The sequence below is a fragment of the Dipodomys merriami genome, unplaced genomic scaffold, assembly GCF_024711535.1.
Source record: "Dipodomys merriami isolate MVZ:Mamm:240054 unplaced genomic scaffold, mDipMer1.0.p SCAF_615, whole genome shotgun sequence".
In the NCBI taxonomy this organism is placed as follows: domain Eukaryota; kingdom Metazoa; phylum Chordata; class Mammalia; order Rodentia; family Heteromyidae; genus Dipodomys; species Dipodomys merriami.
This window is the reverse complement of record NW_027206197.1, coordinates 448925-470451: the sequence shown is the minus strand read 5'-3', so window position 1 is coordinate 470451 and position 21527 is coordinate 448925.

Sequence of the window (21527 nt, the reverse complement as noted above, 5' to 3'; positions counted from 1 at the left end):
CCAATAAATAAGTGGGCTAAAGACTTAAAGAGAAACTTCTCTGAAGAAGAAAGAAAGAGGGCCAATAGACAAATGAAGAAATGCTCAAGCTCTCTAGCCATAAAAGAAATGCAAAGCAAAACAACATTGAGAGACCACCTCACTCCAGATAGAATGGCTGTAATCAAGAACTCTAATAACAACAGACTCTGGAGGGGATGTGTACAGAAGGAAACCTTACTGCATTTTTGGTGGGAGTGAAAATTTGTTCAACAACTTTGGAAAGCAGTATGGAGGTTCCTCAGAAGACTCCAATTAGAACTCCCCTATGACCCAGCAATCCCACTTTTGGGCATTTACCCAAATGTTCACAAACAAGACCACACTGAAGCTACTATCATGACTATGTTTATTGCATCATTATTTACCATAGCTAAGATATGGAACCAACCCAGATGCCCCTCAGTAGATGAATGGATCAAGAAAATGTCCTATATATACAGAATGGAATTCTATACCTCCATCAGAAAGAATGACATTGCCCCATTTGTTAGGAAATGGAACGACTTGGAAAAAATTATCTTCAGTGAAGTAAGACAGGCCCAAAGTTACATATGTCCCATGGTTTCCCTTATTTGCAATAAACAGTATATGTCTGAGTCAAGCAGAAAAGGTTAGATAAGTTGATGTTAGGGAAATGAGCCCTAAGATACATAGTCAAATGTTTTTTTTTCTTTCATTCAAATGTTTCTAACACATTTATTGTATTATTTCTCTATTGATTTGTATGTCCCTCCCCTATGGTATAACCCCTTCTTTCACTCTATTTGATGGCGTTATAATTTGTAGAGGGTAAGGGACAAAACAAATCGTTTAAATAGGGATACAGGTAGACCCATTGCAACAATGAGATGTACAAGGAGTTATGTCAAAAACAAACTTTGCAACCTTGGTGGGGGGAGCAGGGAAGGAGGATTGGGTGGGGGGAGGAGAAAAAGATGGGGGGCGAGGGAGAATTGGAAGTTATGGGAAGAGGATAAAAAGGAGGAGGCTACAATGCTTGATTAGAAATGTACTCATTATCTTGTCCATGTAATTATAACCACTCTGTACAGTATTTTCACAAAATAAAAAAGAAAATAACAGCGGAAAACAATTCAACATGCAGGTATTATGATTTTATAATACTAATATGAAAGAAATGGAGCTTTAGCCTTTCTGAAGAAGAAAGTTTAGCTAGTAATTTCAATGAAACCATCAGTTGTAATGAGACTAATGTCTTTTATTCCAAGATATCCAAGCCTACTATACTCATCTTCTGATGAGTAAATAAGTAATTACTTTAATTACCTTTGCTTAATATTAATTTACTTGTAGCAAATAGGTTAAAATGTCTGCTGTATGTCTTTCAATGTAATAATATACATTTCATATTATTACTGTCACTTCATACAAGTCTGAAATCACTATTTCAAAGTAACACAAACAAAAAACAAAAATAACCTGATAACACCATTATGAATCCTAAATTATGTGAAAAATCAACATTATAAAAAATAAATCTGAGGAAAAGGAAAAACAATGGCAGAATAACAACAGAAAATTACCCTAGCTCACTCTAATGAAACATAGATTTAGAGTCCTAGAAGGTACTCCACTTCTAGAGGGTCACACTGAGCCATCTACAATTATATATAGATATACAATTCAAAAAAAGATTTTATAGTCTTCACAAGAAAGCTGAAATCTATAAAATGTTGCCAAGCCAGGCAGGTGACTGTTGTGACTGTGTTGGCCAACATACTCAAAAACACAGCTTCAGTTTGGAAATAAAAGGTCCGCATGGGAAAAAAAGCAGGAAGAGAAGTATCCAATGCAGACAGTCACATCTATACTCAGACAATTCAATATACCACTGGACAGCCCGACAGTTACTGTAACCACACATATTAACATCACATCTCAGCACAATTGATTTTTACTCTTACACTTAATAGTACAGTCAAAAACCTAATTCCAGAAAAACAAATCACAACAGCAGATCCAACCAACATCTGGCAAATCAACCAAGAACATAAAGAGTCACCTATTAAGATCAAAGATTCCCCCCCCCAAAAGTCCCCAAAGTGGTCAGAACAAATCAGAAAAATTCAAGAAAAGTGATGTCAAGGTAGTGTAATTCACACAGTAAATAACCAGGCATAAGAACAGACAATGAAGGACCTAGAAGATATTTTTAATAATACATTACTAATAATGCTGAAAAATATGATTAATGAAAAGATACAAAACCTCTACAAGGAAATTTGTGAGAAATGAGACAAAACAAGTATTAGCAAAATAAGTCATGGAGACTACAAACAGAAAAATAAATTCTGAAAAGGCAAGGGAGCCAAAGGAAAAAAAATGGATGTCTAGTTAAAAGATATGAGAGAGAACAAGTTGCTCAGGGAAGATGGCGATGGGGCAGTAGGGAAACACCATAGCTCTCCCCAACCAAAAAGAGAGTTCGAATTCCAATGTTTAATCTCCCCAAGAGACTGACAACAACAAAAAGACAAACACTCAGGGAAAAACAGTTGGTGGAAAATAAAAAAAGAAAGAAAGAGAGGAAAAGAAGAATTTCAGAACAGAGAAGAGTGAAGACCCCTCCCCCAACCTTTACTGGATGCACGGTAGTGCTCCAAGCCATGGCCAGCCGGCCCTGTGTGGGCTACCGGAGTCCCAGAGACACAGGGGGCTGCTGCAGATCACCCACGCAGAAGCTGCCTGAGGTACTGGTGTCAGACACATCAATTGCGATGACCCGGTGGGGGCGACGGGGGTGCCAGAGACACAGGGGGCTATCTGTAGATCACCTGCACAGAAATCGCCTGAGATACTGGTGTCACACCCATCAATTGCGACGACAACCCAGCAGGGGCTGCCAGGGTCCCATAGACACAGTGAGCTGTCTGCAGATAACTCAAGCAGAAGTCACCTGAGGTACCGGTGTCAGACCTGCCAACTGCGATAAACGGAGAAACCTCCGAGCCTGGAACTCAGCCCCACGACGTGAACCCCAGAGCTACATGGGACGCTCACAGAACACCAAAGCAAAAGACCTACAAGGAACTGGTGCTGATCCGGAGAATGCAAACGACAGTGCTCAGATCCTGTACGAAGGCCTAGACCCAACCCCTCACCTGCGGCGTGGACCTGACAGCTTCTATAGAGGCAGAGACAGAAGAGAATCACACAGAGCCACCACTGCCCAGCCCAGCCCACAACCACCCCAACTGAACTCAGATTGCAACAGCAACTGACAACCTACACGACCCAGAAACAACTAGCTTCAGGGTGAGTACCCAACAGGGGACAGTGTGTCACTCAAGGGAGACCAGAGCTGGAGGGAATCCCCAGACCTTAACCCAGACTCCCTACCCAACACCCCGACCACAGGACCCATTAAACTGGGAACTGGGAACTGTTTGAGAGCTCCACCAGCCCGTGGAGCACACTCCACTGGCCAGGCTCGAGCAAGAGTGCCCCTGGAAAGGAACTTAAATGCCCAAGCCAGGAAGAGTGTCCCTGGGTCAAGACAACCAACAGTAGAAGAAATTTGAATTGTGTACCCCAGGCTGCATAAGCTAGGTGGTATACACAGCAGCACAGGCTTAACCGGCATGCCCCAGTTGGGGGGCCGGGACCAGGTCTGGGGATCCGGCGCCTGAACAGCACAACCAACTCCTCCCACCTGAAGTCAAAAGCTGAGCATGTGCCTCAGCAGAGGGGAGAAAAACATAGAACTGCACCCCCTGGGAAGCACGCCTGTGAGAGCAAAAGACCTGGAGATGGCTCAGGACAAGAGACGCCCAAACACCACCAAAACCCGATATACTCTAGGCTGGGAATTGGACAACACAGGCCATCAGCACCTGATAGTAGGCAGGAGCTCAGGCTGGTAAGGTGGCTCAAAAGTAGAGTGACAGTCTTGGGTACATGAGGCCATGGATCTGACTCCTCAGCATCACATAAGCACAGAGGGTCAGAAGTGGTGCTGTGGCTCAAATGGTAGGGTGCCAGTCTTGAGCTGAAGTGCTGAGGGACAGCATCCAAACCTAGAGTTTAATCCCACAAGCCTGCCAAAAAAAATACATCAGGAGCCCATAGCAGACTCCAGCATCTGGGAGAGTGCATCCAGAGAATCTGGTCTTGCCAAGAGCACCCATAGGAGCAAACAGGAGAAGTCTAGGCTGCTCAATCATTCCAAAGTCGGGAATGGCCAGCGATCTACAGCAGAGAGCCAAGAATACTATGTAGGTCAGACCAGCAGCTAGAGGTAGGCCCCCAACAGAACCCAGATCAGGCACAGACTCTCTCTACCAATACAGAATCAGCAACCAAGGAAACACAGACACACAAAAACAAAATTGGAGATTAATCTCCAATAATCCACAAACCCTTAGGTGAAAATCACAGAGAAAAATTACAAGGTTTATCACCACCTAGGATAGCAAGCTACCCTCAATAGCCAGCAGCCATGCAGGGGAGAGCCCCAGTGGGAGCAAAGCAGGAATGGAAGACAAAAGCTACATCCAAGGGATGCTGGAGGCAATGACTCAAGAAATAAAGCAAGAAATAGTCCAGAAATTGAAAGAGCACAAAGATGAACTATCAAAAGAGATACAGGATATCATACAGGAGATGCATGCAAAACTAGAGGCAGCACAAACCTCAGTAAGAAGTGAGATAAATGCCAAAATAGAGGCATTACATACCTCATAAAGAGATAAGATCACTACCTTGAGAACCAACATCGAATCCATAAAGGAGTCCATTTCCTCCATGCAAACCACAATTGAAGCCTCGGTCAAGAGAGTGAACGAAATAGAATGTAGAGTGTAAGATACAGAAGACAGAATACACCAACTGGACCAAAAAGTGACAGATATGGAAAAATCACTCAAATTAAGCCAAAGGGAAATTCAAGAGCAAGCAGATAATGCCAAGAAATTTAACGTTCGTATAATTGGAGGGGACGAAGATGAGGAATTTCAGAGCAAGGGTATGCAACACCTATTCAACAAGATAATAGGTGAAAATTTTCCTCACCTCAAAAAAGAACATCTTACCTACACAACAGAAGCATTTAGAACACCCAACAAGCAAGATCCCAAGAGAAACACTTCTAGACACATTATAGTAAAACTGATAGATTTGAATAATAAGGAAACAATATTGCATGCGGCAAAAATGAAGAAGGAGCTATACTATAATCAGAAAAAATTAGAATCATTGCAGATCTCTCCATACAAACACTGAATGCAAGAAAGGCCTGGGAAATTATCATACAAGGCCTGAGTTCCAAAAACTGCCAACCCAGACTGATATACCCAGCAAAGCTAGCATTCACATTCGATGGAGAGCTGAAAATTTTTAATAGCAAAGAAAAACTAAATGTATACATAAACATTAAGCTAGCATTAAAAAGAATACTAAGACTGGGGGACACAACCTGAAGAAAGCAACCAGGAACTGGGACCTGCATCCAGACAGGCATTAATCAAAGTCTAACTGAGCAAGCACAGGAGGAAAGGAAAGAAGAAAAACTTAGGGAAACAGGGAATAACAAGGACAACAATGCATCTCTCTATACTTTCTCTTAATATTAATGGGCTTAATTTGCCAATCAAAAGAAAAAGATCTTCAGACTGGATCAGAAAACATGACCCATCCATCTGTTGCCTTCAGGAGACCCAACTCTGAGCCAAACATACAAACAAATTTAGATTAAAGAGTTGGAAAAGGATCTACCAATCAAATGCCCCCAGTAAGAAAGCAGGTGTAGATATCCTGATATCTGACAAAAGAAACTTTTCATTAAAATCAGTACAGAAAGACATATTGGTGCACACAGATATGTTAAACAAATACTCTCAAAGTTAGAGCATAAAATAGATCCCAATACGATAATAATAGGAGACTTTAACACACCACTCTCACCAAAGGACAGGTCTACCAACCAGAGGATTGGCAAAGAAACTACCGAATTAAGTGAGGCCATACTTCAAGCGGAACTAACTGACTGAGTATTTCACTCTAAAAAAACGAAGTACACATTCTTTTCAACAGCTCATGGAACTTTCTCCAAAACAGACCGTATCATAGTTCATGAAAGGAACTTAAGAAATAGAAAGGGAACAACATAATCCCCTGTATCCTATCTGACCACAGTGGAATCAAGCTAGTTCTCAATAACAAAGCATACCACAGAAATTCCTCAAATACATAGAGATTGAGCAGCACACTCCTTAGCAATGCCTGGTTAAGGGAAGAGATCAGAGAAGAAATAATACATTTCCTACAACTCAAGGAAAATGATAACACCTCCTAAAGAAACTTGTGGGACACAGCAAAAGCAGTCTTAAGGGGCAAATTTATTGCCCTCAGTGCCCACATCAAGAAAATGGAAATAGACCAAGTAAATAATCTCATGTTGCAATTAAAACAGCTTGAAAAACAAGAAACAATGTAACTTAAAGTTACCAGACAGAGCCAGATAACCAAATTAAAAGCAGAGATTAACCAATTAGAAAATCAGAAAATTATAGCCAAAATTAACCAAACAAAAAACTAGTTCTTTAAAAAAATAAATAAAATTGATGGCCAGTTGGCAAGATTAATTAAAAAAAGAAGAGAGGAAACCCATATTAACAGGATTAAGGATGCCACGGGAAAAATCACAACACGTACCCAAGATATCCAAACAATCCTAACGGACTACTTTCAAAAGTTATACTCTCTAAAGGAAGAAAACCTGGCAGAAACGGATGCATTTTTAGAAAAATACAAGTTGCCCAAACTGAGCAAAGAAGTAAACCAATTAAATAAGGCAATACCCTACAATGAGATACAGGAAGATATCAAAAGTCTTCCGACAAAAAAAAGCCCAGGACCAGATGAATTCACAGCAGAATTCTATAAGACCTTTAAAGAAGAACCTAAACCCATATTCCTCAAGCTCTTCAGAGAAACAGAGAAGGACGGAGCTATCCCAAACTCATTCTATGAAGCCAATATCATACTCATCCCCAATCCAGGCAAAGAACCAACCAAACAAGAGAATTGCAGGCCAATTGCCTTGATGAACACAGATGCAAAGATCCTTAACAAGTTTCTAGCTAAAGGAATCCAGAAACATAAAAATAATCATACACTATGACCAGGTAGGCTTCACCCAGAGATGCAGGGATTGTTTAACATACGTAATTCAATAAATGTAATCCAACACATCAACAGAGCCAAGGTCAAGAATCACATGATTATTGCCACAGATGCAGAATAGGCCTTTGATAAAATTCAACATTCATTCATGCTAAAAGCTCTGGAAAAAATAGGAATAGAAGGAACATTTCTTAAAACAATAAAACCATTTATGACAGACCAATAGCCAATATTATACTTAATGGGGAAAAGCTACAACCAATTCTCCTAAAATCAGGAACAAGGCAAGGATGCCCACTGTCTCCACTCCTCTTCAATATAGTCCTGGAACCCTTAGCCAGTGTAATAAGGCAAGAAAAAATACTAATGGGATCCACATAGGGAAGAAGAAATTAAACTATCCCTTTTTGCAGACGACATGATACTATACCTTCACAATCCCAAAAACTCCATCCCCAAACTCTTAGAAATCATAAATCACTTCGGCAAAGTAGCAGGACATTAAATAAATCCACAAAAATCAGTTGCCTTCCTGTACACTGACAATGTACAAGAAAAGAGGGAAATAAAGGGAGCAACCCCATTCACAATAACCTCCCCCAAAATAAAATATTTAGGAATTAACCTAACCAAAGATGTAAAAGAACTATTTAATGAAAACTATAAAAAGTTAAAGAAAGAAATTGCAGAAGACACTAGGAAATGGAAAGACCTCCCATGCTCTTGGATAGGCAACTTAATACAGTGAAGATGGTAATACTGTCAAAATTAATATACAAATTCAATACAATTCCTATTAAAATCCCAATGATGTACATTACTGAAATACAGAAAACAGTCCAAAAATTCATATGGAACAACAAAAGACCTAGAATAGCCAAAACAATTCTAGGGAATAAAGACAACATGGGAGAGATATCCATGGCAAATTTCAAACACTATTATAGAGCTATAATAACAAAGACAGCATGGTACTGGCACGAAAACAGACCCAAAGACCAATGGAACAGAATAGAAGATACAGAAATAAATCCACAGGCTTACAGCCAGCTGATATTCGACAAAGGCGCCAAAGACATACAATGGAAGAAACACAGCCTCTTCAACCACTGGTGCTGGGAAAACTGGGTGGCCACATGCAGAAAACTAAAAGTGCACCCCAACCTATCACCATGCACCAACATCAACTCAAAGATCTTAACATTAAACCTGAATCTCTGAAACTATTGCAGGAAAGAGTAGGAGAGACACTAGAACTAATAGGTACAGGAAGGAACTTCCTGAACAGAGTCCCAGGGTCACAACAAATTGGAGAGAGACTCGACAAATGGGACTACCTTAAAATAAAAAGCTTCTTCACAGTTAAATCTATCGCAACGAAGCTAGAAAGACATCCAACTAATTGGGAAAAAAATATTTATCAGCAATTCATAAGACAAGGGGTTAACATCCAGTATATACAGGGAACTCAAGAAACTAATCCCTTCCAAACCAAACAAACCAATTACTATATGGGCAAGGGATCTAAAGAGGGAATTCTCAGATGAAGAAATAAAATGGCATAGAAACACATGAGGAAATGTTCATCATCCCTGGTGGTGAAAGAAATGCTAATAAAGACAACCCTGAGATACCACTTTACCTCAGTCAGAATGTCCTATACCCACAAATCAGCCAACGACAAATGCTGGAGGGGATGTGGAGAAAGAGGAACCCTATTACACTGCTGGTGGGAATGTACACTTACACAACCACTTTGGAAAGCAATCTGGAGGGTCCTTAGAAAGCTAAAGATTGACCTCCCTTATGACTGAGTCATACCACTTCTAGGCATCTACCCTGAACAACAGGAACCAATATACAAGGATATGTGCTCCTCCATGTTTATTGCAGCACTGTGACCCTCTGTATATTATGTTTGCAATAAAAAATTAAAAGTAAATAAATAAATAAATAAATTGGCTCAGGGACAGCAAAAAAAAAGATATGAGAGAAGACACTAGTAAACAAAACAACCCTCTCAACACCCCACCCAATGAAAAGATGTAAAGAAAGTCCATACAAGACCTAAAACAAAGCTTTAATGAAGAGATAGAAGCCCTAGAAAATGACTAATTAGAAGACAGAGAAATCAAAAACAAAATAGAATGTATCCACAGCAAATAGATAACATAGAAGATTATCTCAGGGGTAAAAGACCAAATAGGTCTAATAGGAAAAAGGAAGTAAGCAGTTAGAAATAATCCAAGAAATAAGAAATGTTCTTGCCAGAACATCAAAACTCGATTAGAATATCAAATTTGGGGAAAATTTGTATCAAGAAGGAGAAGAGCAGGAAACTAAATGGAGGGGAAACATATTACAAAATTCTAGCATAGAACATTCCAAACATCCAAAGAGAAAGATATAGGCTCATTCATAAAAGAGAAGCATTTTGAACACCTAACAGAATTCTAGAACAGAACAACCCACCACCACATCATAATCCATTAGAGGATCATTTGAGATCAAGGAAAGAGTTCTTAAAGCTGCCATAGAGAAAAGATTGATTATTTATAAAGAATATACAGTCAGAATAAATACATATTTCTTAGCTAATATGGTAAAAAGAAGAGATTGGCATGATATATAACAAACATTAAAGGCAAACAACTACCAACCGAGAATACGGTCCCAAGACAAATTCTCCTTTACATTTAAAGGATATATAAAAATATTTCATGACAAAGAAACTTGAAATAATATATCTCCACCAAATAAGCAGGATAGAAGTTAATCAAATATACCCTACATAGAGAAGATGAAGAAGAACAGGAACTGGTTATATAAGATGATACCTGGGGCTAGGAAGGTGGCTCAGTGTTTGAGTGCTTGCCTTGCATGCTTGAGGCCCTGGGTTCAATTCCTCAGCACCATATATGCAGAAAAAAGCCTGAAGTGGCGCTGTGGCTCAAGTGGTAGAGTGCTAGCTTTGAGATGAAGAGCTGAGGGACAGTGCCCAGGCCCAGAGTTTAGGCCCCATGATGGGATCCCCTCCCCCCCCCCCAAAATAAAATAAAACGATGCTGCCTACCAAAGAACAAGGTAAATATATTAAGAATACATGAGGCACAGCTCCTAAGAGCTACTAAGAGAAATCACACAAATAGATAAAATTAGAGGAAAAAATGAGACATAACAATATAGATAAATAAAACTGAGAATGTTATAAGAGTGTACTTTGAAAACCATATGCCAATCACCTGGAGAATCCTGGAGAAATTGATGTTTTCCTATTCTCGAACTGAACCAAGAAATGATACATCAGGAGTAATGAAAATGAAGTGTCCATAAACAATTTCCCATACCAGAAAAATATAGGACTCAATAGATTTTCCATGAAATTAAGGTCTGTAAGAATTTAAAATACTCAGATCTAACTCTTCAATGGAATAGAAAGGGTAATGGAATTATCAAACACATTCTATGAAGCTAGAATTAGACTCTTCCCCAAATCAGATAGGGACTCATCAAATAAAGAGAACTATGAACCCAACTCTTTGATAAGCATTGTTGCAAAACTTCTCAATAAAATTCTCACCAACCAATTTCAGCAGCTAACAAAAAATTCATATGGTATGATCGAATAATATTCATCCTGGGTACAATTTGATTCAATATTCTTGTCAATAAACATATTACAAACCATCAGCAGAAGCAGGGACAAGAACCACATGATCATTTATATGGATGTAGAAATAGCTATTAAAAAGCTCCAATACCCCTATGTGATTAAAAGGTCTGAGAAGCTAGGAACGCATGCAACTTTCCTCAATATAATACAGAGTATGTATATGACAAAGAGACAATAAGCATGTACCTAACCGTGGAGGCATGAACACATTAAAATCAGGAATGAGAAAAAGATGTCCACTCTCTCTCCTACTCTTCAATATAGTAGTGGACTTTCTAGCAAAGGCAATAGCCAAGAGAAAAACATGAAGGGGATCCAAATAGGGAAGAAGTAAAACTATCCATTTTCACAGATGAAATGACTCTGTATTTAAAGGACCCTATAGCTTCCTCCTCTCTCTCCCTATCACATTCATACAGAGTCCTTTGTATGTTTTCAATCTTTTCATTTATCATGTTTGCCAGCAGTGTTTTTAGAACTATTTGGGGACTCTCCTCTGGATTATTCATCATCTGTTCTGTCCCCTGATTATCTTGAGTGGGAGTTGAGATACCCGGACTTGCCATTTTTCTTGTCTTTTTCTGGCTTACTGTGACCATTTGGGATGAAAGTAACACCAGTTTTGTGCTAGAACACTATCTTCAGGCAAGCATCAACCAAAGTCTGTAGTTGCACAGTCAAAAGTCGGCAGATAGGATCTAGTTCAACAGATATATCTATTCAACATCAAACAACTATATACTAATGGGCTACAAACCGCAAAGAAGAATTTGGCAAACCAGAAATTATTAGGTTTAGGGAGAAATGTATGTAAAAATAGGAATAGAGAGATGTGGGAAGACACAGGGAGAGTTAATTAAGGCTAATCTCAAAGCGGGAAATAGGTTGGATAGAATGAAAGTAGAGAGAGAGAAAATAAGAAGAAAGAGAAAGAGACAAAAAGAGGCAAGGAAAAATAGAAAAGCAAAAATTAAAAATTAAAAAGTGCAATGCTTAAAAATTATGCAAATTGAAAACAAAATGCTCAGCGAAGAAAGTGGATATAATGAGAGAAGGGGAAGGATAGAAAGGAGACGTGAAAAAATTAAATATAAAATTGTTTAAAATATTATTTGGGCATAAAAAGGTAGTACTGCTATTAAGGAATTTAAGTCTAAAAGGTATTGAATTGAATAATAATTTTCTGGATTAAGTGTGTACACAATGGGGGATAAGGTCTAATAATCGTGTTCCGGGTATATCTGAGGATGTGTAGAACAGCACTTAAGTCACACAAAGAAGAATGAAAGAGAAGAAAAGGTGAAAAGAATGAGAAAGAAAGAAAAAAAGATCAAAAGTTTAGTAGAGCTAAACAAAAAACTAAAAAATAACATTTTTAAAAAGAAAAAAAAATGGAAAGCAAAATGCACACAGAGATATACCCCTAATATTAAAATTATAAGAAAAAATGGTACTAGAAAACAATTTTTAAGTTAAATTTTTAAATTTTAAAAATTAAAAAAATGTCTTAGAAAAAAAATTATAAAAGGTACAAAAAAAAAAGGTTCTTTGATTTTTTTGAGGAGGGGTGGGAAGATCCTGTATCTCCCTTGGGTCCATAACCAGCCTCTTCTTGGAGTTTCTGGTCTACCTGTGGTGTTTGATTTTCCTGTTGCTTGGTTGATTTTCTTCAGTCAGTTTGTTTGAGCAGGCAGAAAAATGCTCTGCTTTACCCAGAATTTTGTGATCCTTCCCCCAGTCTAGTTCAATGGGAGGGAGATATACTTTGAGTATCTCAAAAGAGGGAGATGGCTGTTTCCTCTAGTTTGAAGATGCTGTGATGAGACTAGGTTCTGGGTAGAGTTGAGGCCTTTCAGCAAACAGTAGCTTTTCCTTGAGGGGCTACCTAGTGAGAAAATCACAGAGACCCGCCTGGAGCCATTCTCTGGGTTTATGTTTACTTAATTTCAATTGATTGTCCAGGCTGCTAAAGGGAGGGGCAGGCTCTGGCTCTGTTTACCCAGTGAAGAAAGCCACTCCTGGAGCTGACAGATCAGGCTGAGTGAATTTTCCCTGGGTGGAGCTGTGTCTGGCAGTCCAGGTTAGGTTCTTGTGCCCTGCTAAATGACTGTAGTTTTCTTCCATGGTCTGAGTTGGAGCTAGCAGCTCAGCTGGGCATTTGTTAGTGTCAAAGATGGAGATCTCTGGTAGTGGGGAAGGAGGGGTGGCCTTTCCTCCTCTGCTCCCTGAGAAGGAGTGAGAATGTCAGGCTTCTACTCACACTGAGACTTGGTTCCTGGGTCGTCTCTGGTCTGCGAACTGCAGGATGAAGATGTCTGCTCCTTATCCGTTCTTGCTGGTGTTGAGAAGAATCTACTAGTCTGCTGTGTCTGGCTCCATTGTCCCGGACTCTCTGCGTTGCAGGTATTGTGGCTATGGCTGCCACTGCTGCAGCCGCATCTGCAGCTGCAGCTGTTGGCAAGTGGTCAGATCTGTCTCCTTGCCTGGATTTTCCCTCTCTGTACTGTGATGGCACACTTGGTATGATTCTCTGGCTTAGGGCCAGAGAATGTTCACTGGAACATTAAAAAACTGCTTTCTATGCGAGAGTTATTTAGCCTCCAGCTTCTCCTCGGCCATCTTCCCAGAAGTCCTCACCTTGTTATTTCTAATAATTAATTGTTGGTTTCATTCATGCATGGAGAATATGCAAAGAAGTGACAATTCCAACGTTGCATTTACTAAAGGGTTAACTTGCATGAAATTTATGTTGAGCTAAATAGCAGATATTATAAATTGCATTTTTCCATTCCATCCTTCCTTTCTTCCTTCCTTCCTTCCTTCCTGTCTTCCTTCCTTCTTTCTTTCCTTCCTCCCTTTGTTCTTTCCTTTCTCCGTCCTTCTTTCCTTCCCTACCTCTCTCTGTCTCTTCCTTCTTTCTTGCTATTACTTCTTTCTCGCTATTCCTTCTTTCTTTCTTCCTTCCTTCCTTCCTTCCTTCTTTCTTTTTTCTTTGTTTCTTTGTTTCTTTGTTTCTTTCTTTCTTCCTTCCTTTCTTTCTTTCTTCCTTCTGTTTGCCTTCCTTTTAATTTTTCCATTCTTCCTTTCTTTCTTTTACCCAGAATACTTCTTAAAGATGTAGAAAAATACCAACTGTTGTACTCCAAGGTATTATCAGTAATTTTAAACATTAACTAGATTCATATTAATTTTAAAACCACTTCACAAAAATTGCAGGATATGTAACAAATGTTACTTTTCATAATATTGTTTATTTCTTCAATCTAAGAGAGGCAATATTGTGTGTGTGTGTGTGTGTGTGTGTGTGCGCGTTGTTTTTGAGATTTGAACACTAGACCCATTCCTTTGGGTTTTTTTTCCACTCAAAGATGGTTCCCTAACATTTGATCCACAACTCCACTTCTGGGTTTCTGTGTGTGTGTGTGGGGGGGGATTAATTGAGATGTCTCACAAACTTTTTCCAAGGCTGGCTTTGAACCCCAGCTACCTGAGTAGTGAGGATTACAAGATTGAGACACTCATATTCAGCACAGATTTAATAATAATGAAATAAATTTCTTATTATTTGAAATCTAGAGGACAAATTAACAAATTAACATTTAGATATTTATTTACTTATTAAATCTGAACTTGCAATGTGGAAACATACTTTTCACTCAGAGTTTTAAATGAGAAAATCTTTGGACAAATTGAAATAATCTATTATTCAAAATTTACAAAGGGATCATTAATCAAATTTCTCATATAAGCTAAAAGCTCTGTCAGGCTAATGAAGCAATTTGTCATTAACTTTAAATATTATATACTGCGGTCACATGATTTTCTATTCTTTTTCCCCTAACCTTTTTTGACATAAAAATGTAGATCCATTCCATTTTTTGAGTATACAGATTTCTTAGTTACTGGTCATGTACATCTGAGGTTTGAGTACCAAGTCATTTCACAGAAACACTGAATTTCAAGTATGTCATATAAACAGTGATTTTTAGAAATTGAATCAATCCCAATATGAGATTACTAAAGCAATATATTTCATGATTTATCCAATTATTCCTATAGACTTGAATATAACTTATTTTTGAATGGCAGGAAATTCATATTATACTTACTCTCTATAGAATAATTAAGAAATAAATGATTGTGATAGTATTCATTTTTACTTCAATTAGAAATAATGAACCTCAGTATAGATGACAAAAAACTTGAATGGAGATACCATAACATTATGAAAATTCAAATCATTATGAGTCAGATGAAAGTCATTATTGAAGGTCAGAAAATGAAATATCTTGAAGCTTTTTTGTTAAATAAAATGTATTTGTATTACAAATATTTCATTCATCTCTCCAGCCATGGTAAAACCAAACCACCTCCATGCCAAATAGCTCCTGAAGTAAATATTTAGGAATAGAAGTTATCACAATTGTATAAAAATATCTACCCACCACTCTAGAAATTAAATCTGAACTTATAAAGGATTGGGATTAATAATTATCTTTTCCTATGTTGCCAGGAATAGGTGGTGAATATTTTCAAGTGGGCACAGTTGTAGAGGTTTGGTTACTGAGAACTTGTGATCAAAGAGGATGTTAAGATCAAAGTCGTTTCCTCTTCTTCCCTCTTTTTCTTCTCTGTCTCCTTCTCCTTTTCCTTCTGCCTCTCCCTCTCCCCCTACATCTTTTTCTGCCTCACCCACTCCTATTCCTCTTTTTCATTACTTCCAGGCTTCCATGAATACATACACATACTACATCATACATTCCAGACATAGGGTACTGTGCTACCACCAACCCAAAGCAAAGAGGCTAAGATACATGAACTTAAATGTATAAAATCAGAATCCAAGACTAATCTTTCCTCCTTTTAACTTAATTTTATAAAGAATTTTGTCATATTTATAAGAGACTGACACAGAATGCTCTCGCTTATTATAAGGGATAAGATTTACTGGGAAAAAAATCTTACCAACATCACCCTAATGAAATTATTATGGTAGGAAAAATATACTTTTATTTATCAGATATACTTCAATAAGAGGCAAAAATAACCACCTCTATGGTTTGCTACAAAAAGACAGCAGAATTCAATCTGTTCCTCAAGGAAATTGACCGATAATTGGCAGTATTGTCAATTTCATAAATGATTTAAGAAGACTGAAGAAAAAAATACAACTCAAATTTCGAGATATAAAATTTACATTGTCCCCTGTAAACAAGTTTTTTATTCTAGCGATGGTCTACCAAATGACTTGTATTTTATTCTAATTATATTTTTAATTAATTTAAATAGTTGTATGGGAGTTGCTTTTTGACCATGTACTTGATGAATAGTATTTAGTGAGTTATTTTTCTTTTCTTTTTTCTCTCCTGAGGATTGAACTCTGGGCCTGGTAACTGTCCCTGAGCTCCTTTGGATGAATACTAGATCGCTATCACTTGAGGCACAGCAGCACTTACAGATTTTTTTGAGATTTATTTGGAGATAAGTATCTTACAGACTTTCCTGCCTAGGACAGTTTCAAACCTCAATCCTCAGCCTCCTGAGTATGTAAGATTACAGGCATGAGACGCTAGCGCTTGTTCTAATACAATGCATCATTGCCAGTTGTAGGGCTTGAATTCAGTGCTTTGGCGATGTCCTTGAGCTCCTTTTCCTCACGCTAACACTCTACAGCTTGTGCCACAGTTCCAATTCCGCCTTTTTTTTTTTTTGTTTATGTAGTACTGAGGAATCAAACCCAGGGCTTCACATTGCCACTGAGTACCAGTAAGCCACATTCCCAGCCCAATACAATGCATCTTGATGATCATTATTCCTCAATCCTATCTCATCCCTCAATTTACATAATTTTGTAGAATATTCATTTACTCACAATGTCATATATAGTCACTCAGAGTATATATCACAGATCATATATTATGGATATCTTATTCATCCACATACTAAATTTAGGCATTACAGAATTCTGTGATATTAAATTCTAAATTATCAGTAAAATTCACCCACTACTATTCTATAATTTTTCCTAAGGTTCATGCAAATGCAATCTGTAATTCTTCTATGAAGTACAATGATATTTACAGTGTTAAAGAGTTGGAGTGCGAATATCACCTTCAGTTCTAGAACATTTTATCATCATTACCCTCTCAAAATACTCCAATATTTATTTGTAGACACTTCTTGTCATCATTTCAACCTACCCTCCACTTTACCAATCATAATTTCATAGTCTACCACTACAGATATGCCAATTTTAAAAAGCTCATAAAGTTAGAAAATTTAGTCTATTTTATCCATTTCTACCATGTAATATTAGTGTTTCCAAAGTAAGTCCATGTAAATTTTTGCATGGATAGAGCACATTGTTTTGTATGCATTTATATAATTGTATAACATCCTCAATGGGCATTTCAACATTTAGGTTTTGCTATGTATAGTCTTGTACATGTGTCACATTGGACATATGTTGAAATATATTTTGTATATAAAATTTGATTCAAAATACTTGATAATAGAGGCAACTATATGTGTAATATCTTAAAGACTGCCAGTATGTTTAACAAACTGACTATATAATTTTAAGTGCCAAGCATAAATGTATAAAGATACCAATTTCTACAAAGTGGTTTTGCAGTGTTGTCTTATTTTTGTGTCTTTTTTATTTTTGATTGTAAAAATACTGTACAGAGGGTTTACAATTATATGGACATGATAATGAATATATTTCTTGTAAAGCATTGTTGCCTACTCCTTTGTTTCCCCTTCCCATCCCTTCCCATCCCCCACACTCCCCTACCCATTCCTCCACCCGACCAAAATTGTAAAGTTTGTTTTTCGACATAACGACTTGTACATCTCATTGTTGCAATGGGTCCACCTGTATCCCTATTTAAACGATTTGTTTTTGCCCTTCCCCTCCACAAATTATACCAACATCAATACAGTGAAAGCAGGGGTTATACTGTGGTGAAGTGACGTAAAAGCAACAAATAAATCTCTATTTGTTTACAATGCCTAGGTACGTTATGATCCTTCCATATCTTCTTTGGTTGTTGGTGTATTATTATGGAGATATGCATTTGTATTTTTCGATAATTTATTCAGGATGGTTAAAGTTTTTCATTGGAATTAATATGCTCTTAATGTATTTTTGATTGGCCTCCTTAATTAATTATATATGTATACACATTATTTGTACATATGCATATATTCCTACCTATATGTGAATACATAGAAATACCTATATATATGTATACATACATATGAATATACAGATGTTTACATACATGTATATAAACATATAGGTATATTATTTTTATTTGTCTGTAAGTTATCATTTTACTTTATTTGCCAAACTTGTCCTTTATTGATTTTACATTATTTTATTTTATTGTTAAGATGTTCTACAAAGGGGTTAGATTTACAGGAGTAAGGCAATGAGTACATTCCTTGTTGATCATTGATACCCCTTCCCTTCCTTGTTGTACCACTATCTCTTCCCTCCCCCAGCTCCCACATTTCTATCTACCCACCCCTCATAGCATGAAGTGGTAAAGTACATTTCCAATATACTGTCCTGTGGGTATTTTTTTATGCAATGGGTCATCCTGTTTCCTTGTTCCAGTGTTTTTTAATTCCCCTTCCCCTGCCCAGATTAGACATGCATATACAAGATGCAGGGTATCAAAATCAAGTACAGGGACAACAGGCGAAATGCCATAGGGGGAAAAACATACAAAGGAAATAGCAACAAAAATAAATAAAATGACAATATACATTTCCAACAGTAACAATAAGGACAAAACTACTCCCAAACATATCCTTTATTACAAAGGTTGTTATTGCAGCTCATATCGTTAGCATTTTTGGAACTTTGCTAAAATGATTTGTAGCATTCCATGTGGAATTACATGTTCAATTTTTCCTAAATCTATTTACTCATAAGATACCTGCCAACTCTCTTCTGAAGACAAAAAGGCAGTCTCCTACAGCTTGTTTCCAAACCACTTGTATTTTTCCCTTGTACTAAGAATACTGACTCAAGCCTGGTGCTGGTGGCTCACAGTTTTAATCCTAGCTACTCAGGAGGCTGAGACCTGAGAATCATGGTTCAAAGCCAGCCTGGGCAAGAAAAGTCCATGAGACTCTTAGCTCCAATAAACTACCAGACCACTGGAAGTGGCGCTATGACTCAAGTGGTAGAGCTCTAGCCTTGAGCTGAAGAGTAGAGGGACAGTGCCCAGGCCAAGGGTTCAAGGCCAATGACCACCACCACGACCACCACCACGACCACCACCACCAACAACAACAAAGACACTAACTTCAAAACAATAGCATTAAGCAGTTTTAAAGATAGGCTCCAGTCTAACATTTTAATATTATCTTAGATACCAATGGCCTTCTAATCTAATGCGCCATGAGCCCTCAGTATGTTGACCAAATTTCTTGCTTTATTTACACAATTACTATAATTATGTATTTTCTTATCTCTTTCATTTCGCCACAGTATCCGTATTTATCCCTTATGTCATACTTTAATACCAACACCTTTGGAAGATATTTATAAAATTGTGTATATAAATTGTAGGAAGAAATCTTATTGAAATATTTTACACACTCACATAATGATCAAGGGCCTGATTAAACTGTTTCTATCTTTCTCCATTCCCATTGCCTCTTATTTTTCAACTGTTTTCTGTGAATTTTTTTGTGCTATCTTCACATCTCGTCAAAATGTATTTCAGTGTTGTTCACCACTGTCACTGAAAATTATACAATGCTGAATAAAAAAGCAAAAATCTAAGTAAATGGAGACATATAATTTTTGTGGAATGGAGGATACAATTGAGCAAATATATTAATTGTCCCCCGCCCCATTTTTTTCTGTCATTCATGGGGCTTGAAATCTGGGCCTGGGCACTGTCCCTCAGCTCTTCAGCTCAAAGTGAGTGTTCTAACCCTTGAGCAACTGTTCCACTCTTGGTTTTCTGGTGGTTAATTAGAGATAAGAGTATCACAGACATTCCCGTTCCAGCTGGATTTGAACAACAATCCTCAGATCTCAGCCTCTTGTGCAGGTAAGATTATAAAACCAACAGCGCCCAGCTTCACAGTTTTATTTATGTTTATGACAATTTCTAAAAACACTGGACCAGCACTCTTTGAATCATTGACAAAGAAAATTCAACTGGAATATATTTCTCTGCCCAGTATTAAAGCTGTTAGTGTAAAATTGTTATATAATAGAGAAAAGATTATATAGCTCAATGAATCTATAGGGCACCAGATTAGAGTTGCATAAATATTATCAAGGAATATTTAATAAGAGTGTAAATCCAAATACTTGTGGAATGACATTCTCTTTAATAAGGGGTGATAGGTTATACAGTATTGGGAAGAATTAAATGTGAACGTTCACTTAAACCTAACAATTTATTCAAAAATTAACTTCAAGCAAAATTTCAAGCTGACATATAAAACAAATGAATGATATAAATGTAAAGCAAAGGAAGATATCTTGACAATTTTGGAGACAGAAGCATTCTTATATTTGGCATTAAAATTATAGGAAAGGAAAACTTGATATGCTACAACTCAATAAAAGTGTAAAATAATTTAGTCATATACAAGTAGTAAATAGATGTTGGGAGCAGGTGGCTCATGTATCTCATTCTAGCTACTTGGGAGACTGTGATTTGAGTATTGCTACTTAAAGGCAGCCCACAAAATCAAGTCCATGAGAATCTTGTCTCTTATTAATCAGCAAAGAAACCAGAAGTGAGGTATGACTCAAATTGTAAATTGTAACAAAAGCAACACATATCAGGGACCCTGAGGTCAAGCTCCAGGACCATAAAGATATGTACAAAAGTAAGAGTAGTAATACTAATAGTGATGATGATGATGATGATGATGATGATGATGATGATGATGGTGATGATGAAGGGTACCCATAGTCTAGGATAAAATATTTGAAAATCCTATACCTGAAGAATGCCTCAAATCTAGACTTTAAATAGAACTCTCAAAACATAATGTTAAAAAAAAGTCAATTAGAATCCAGCAGAATACATCTTGTGAAAAATAAGCATAAGAAAAGCATCATCAGTCATCAAATAAATGCACATTAAAACTAAAATGACATCCTAAAGCAGGTAAGAGGTTTAGTTCACATAATACAATAATGATCATACTAAATGCTATCAAGAAACAAAGAAAGTGGATGCTGGCAGGAATGTCAAATGGGAAAACCTCTTCTGAAAATATTTTGACAGGTTCCTAGAATATGAAATATAGAAGCACCCACAGTATAGCACAGGAATTGAGCTCTTCAGACTTTGTCTCATAGAAATAAAATGTAACATTCACCTGAAGGCCAAAACACAGAGGTTTATAGCAGCATTATTTGCTCTAGTTAAAAAAAAAACGGAAGCCAATTCAGGCTATCTTCAGGCGAATGGGAAACAAATCGGGTTACACTCTCTAATGACAGAAACAAAAGGATACTTGAGTGAATAGAATACAATATTAAGGCACACAACAACTGGGAACAATCTACCATCTATTTAAGGCAATCCTAAAAGCTTTTTATTGCATGATCTAGGAGTTGGAGAAAAATATATGTTGGTTGCCAGGATGAAACAGGTTTGGGATAGGACAAAGTGAAGTA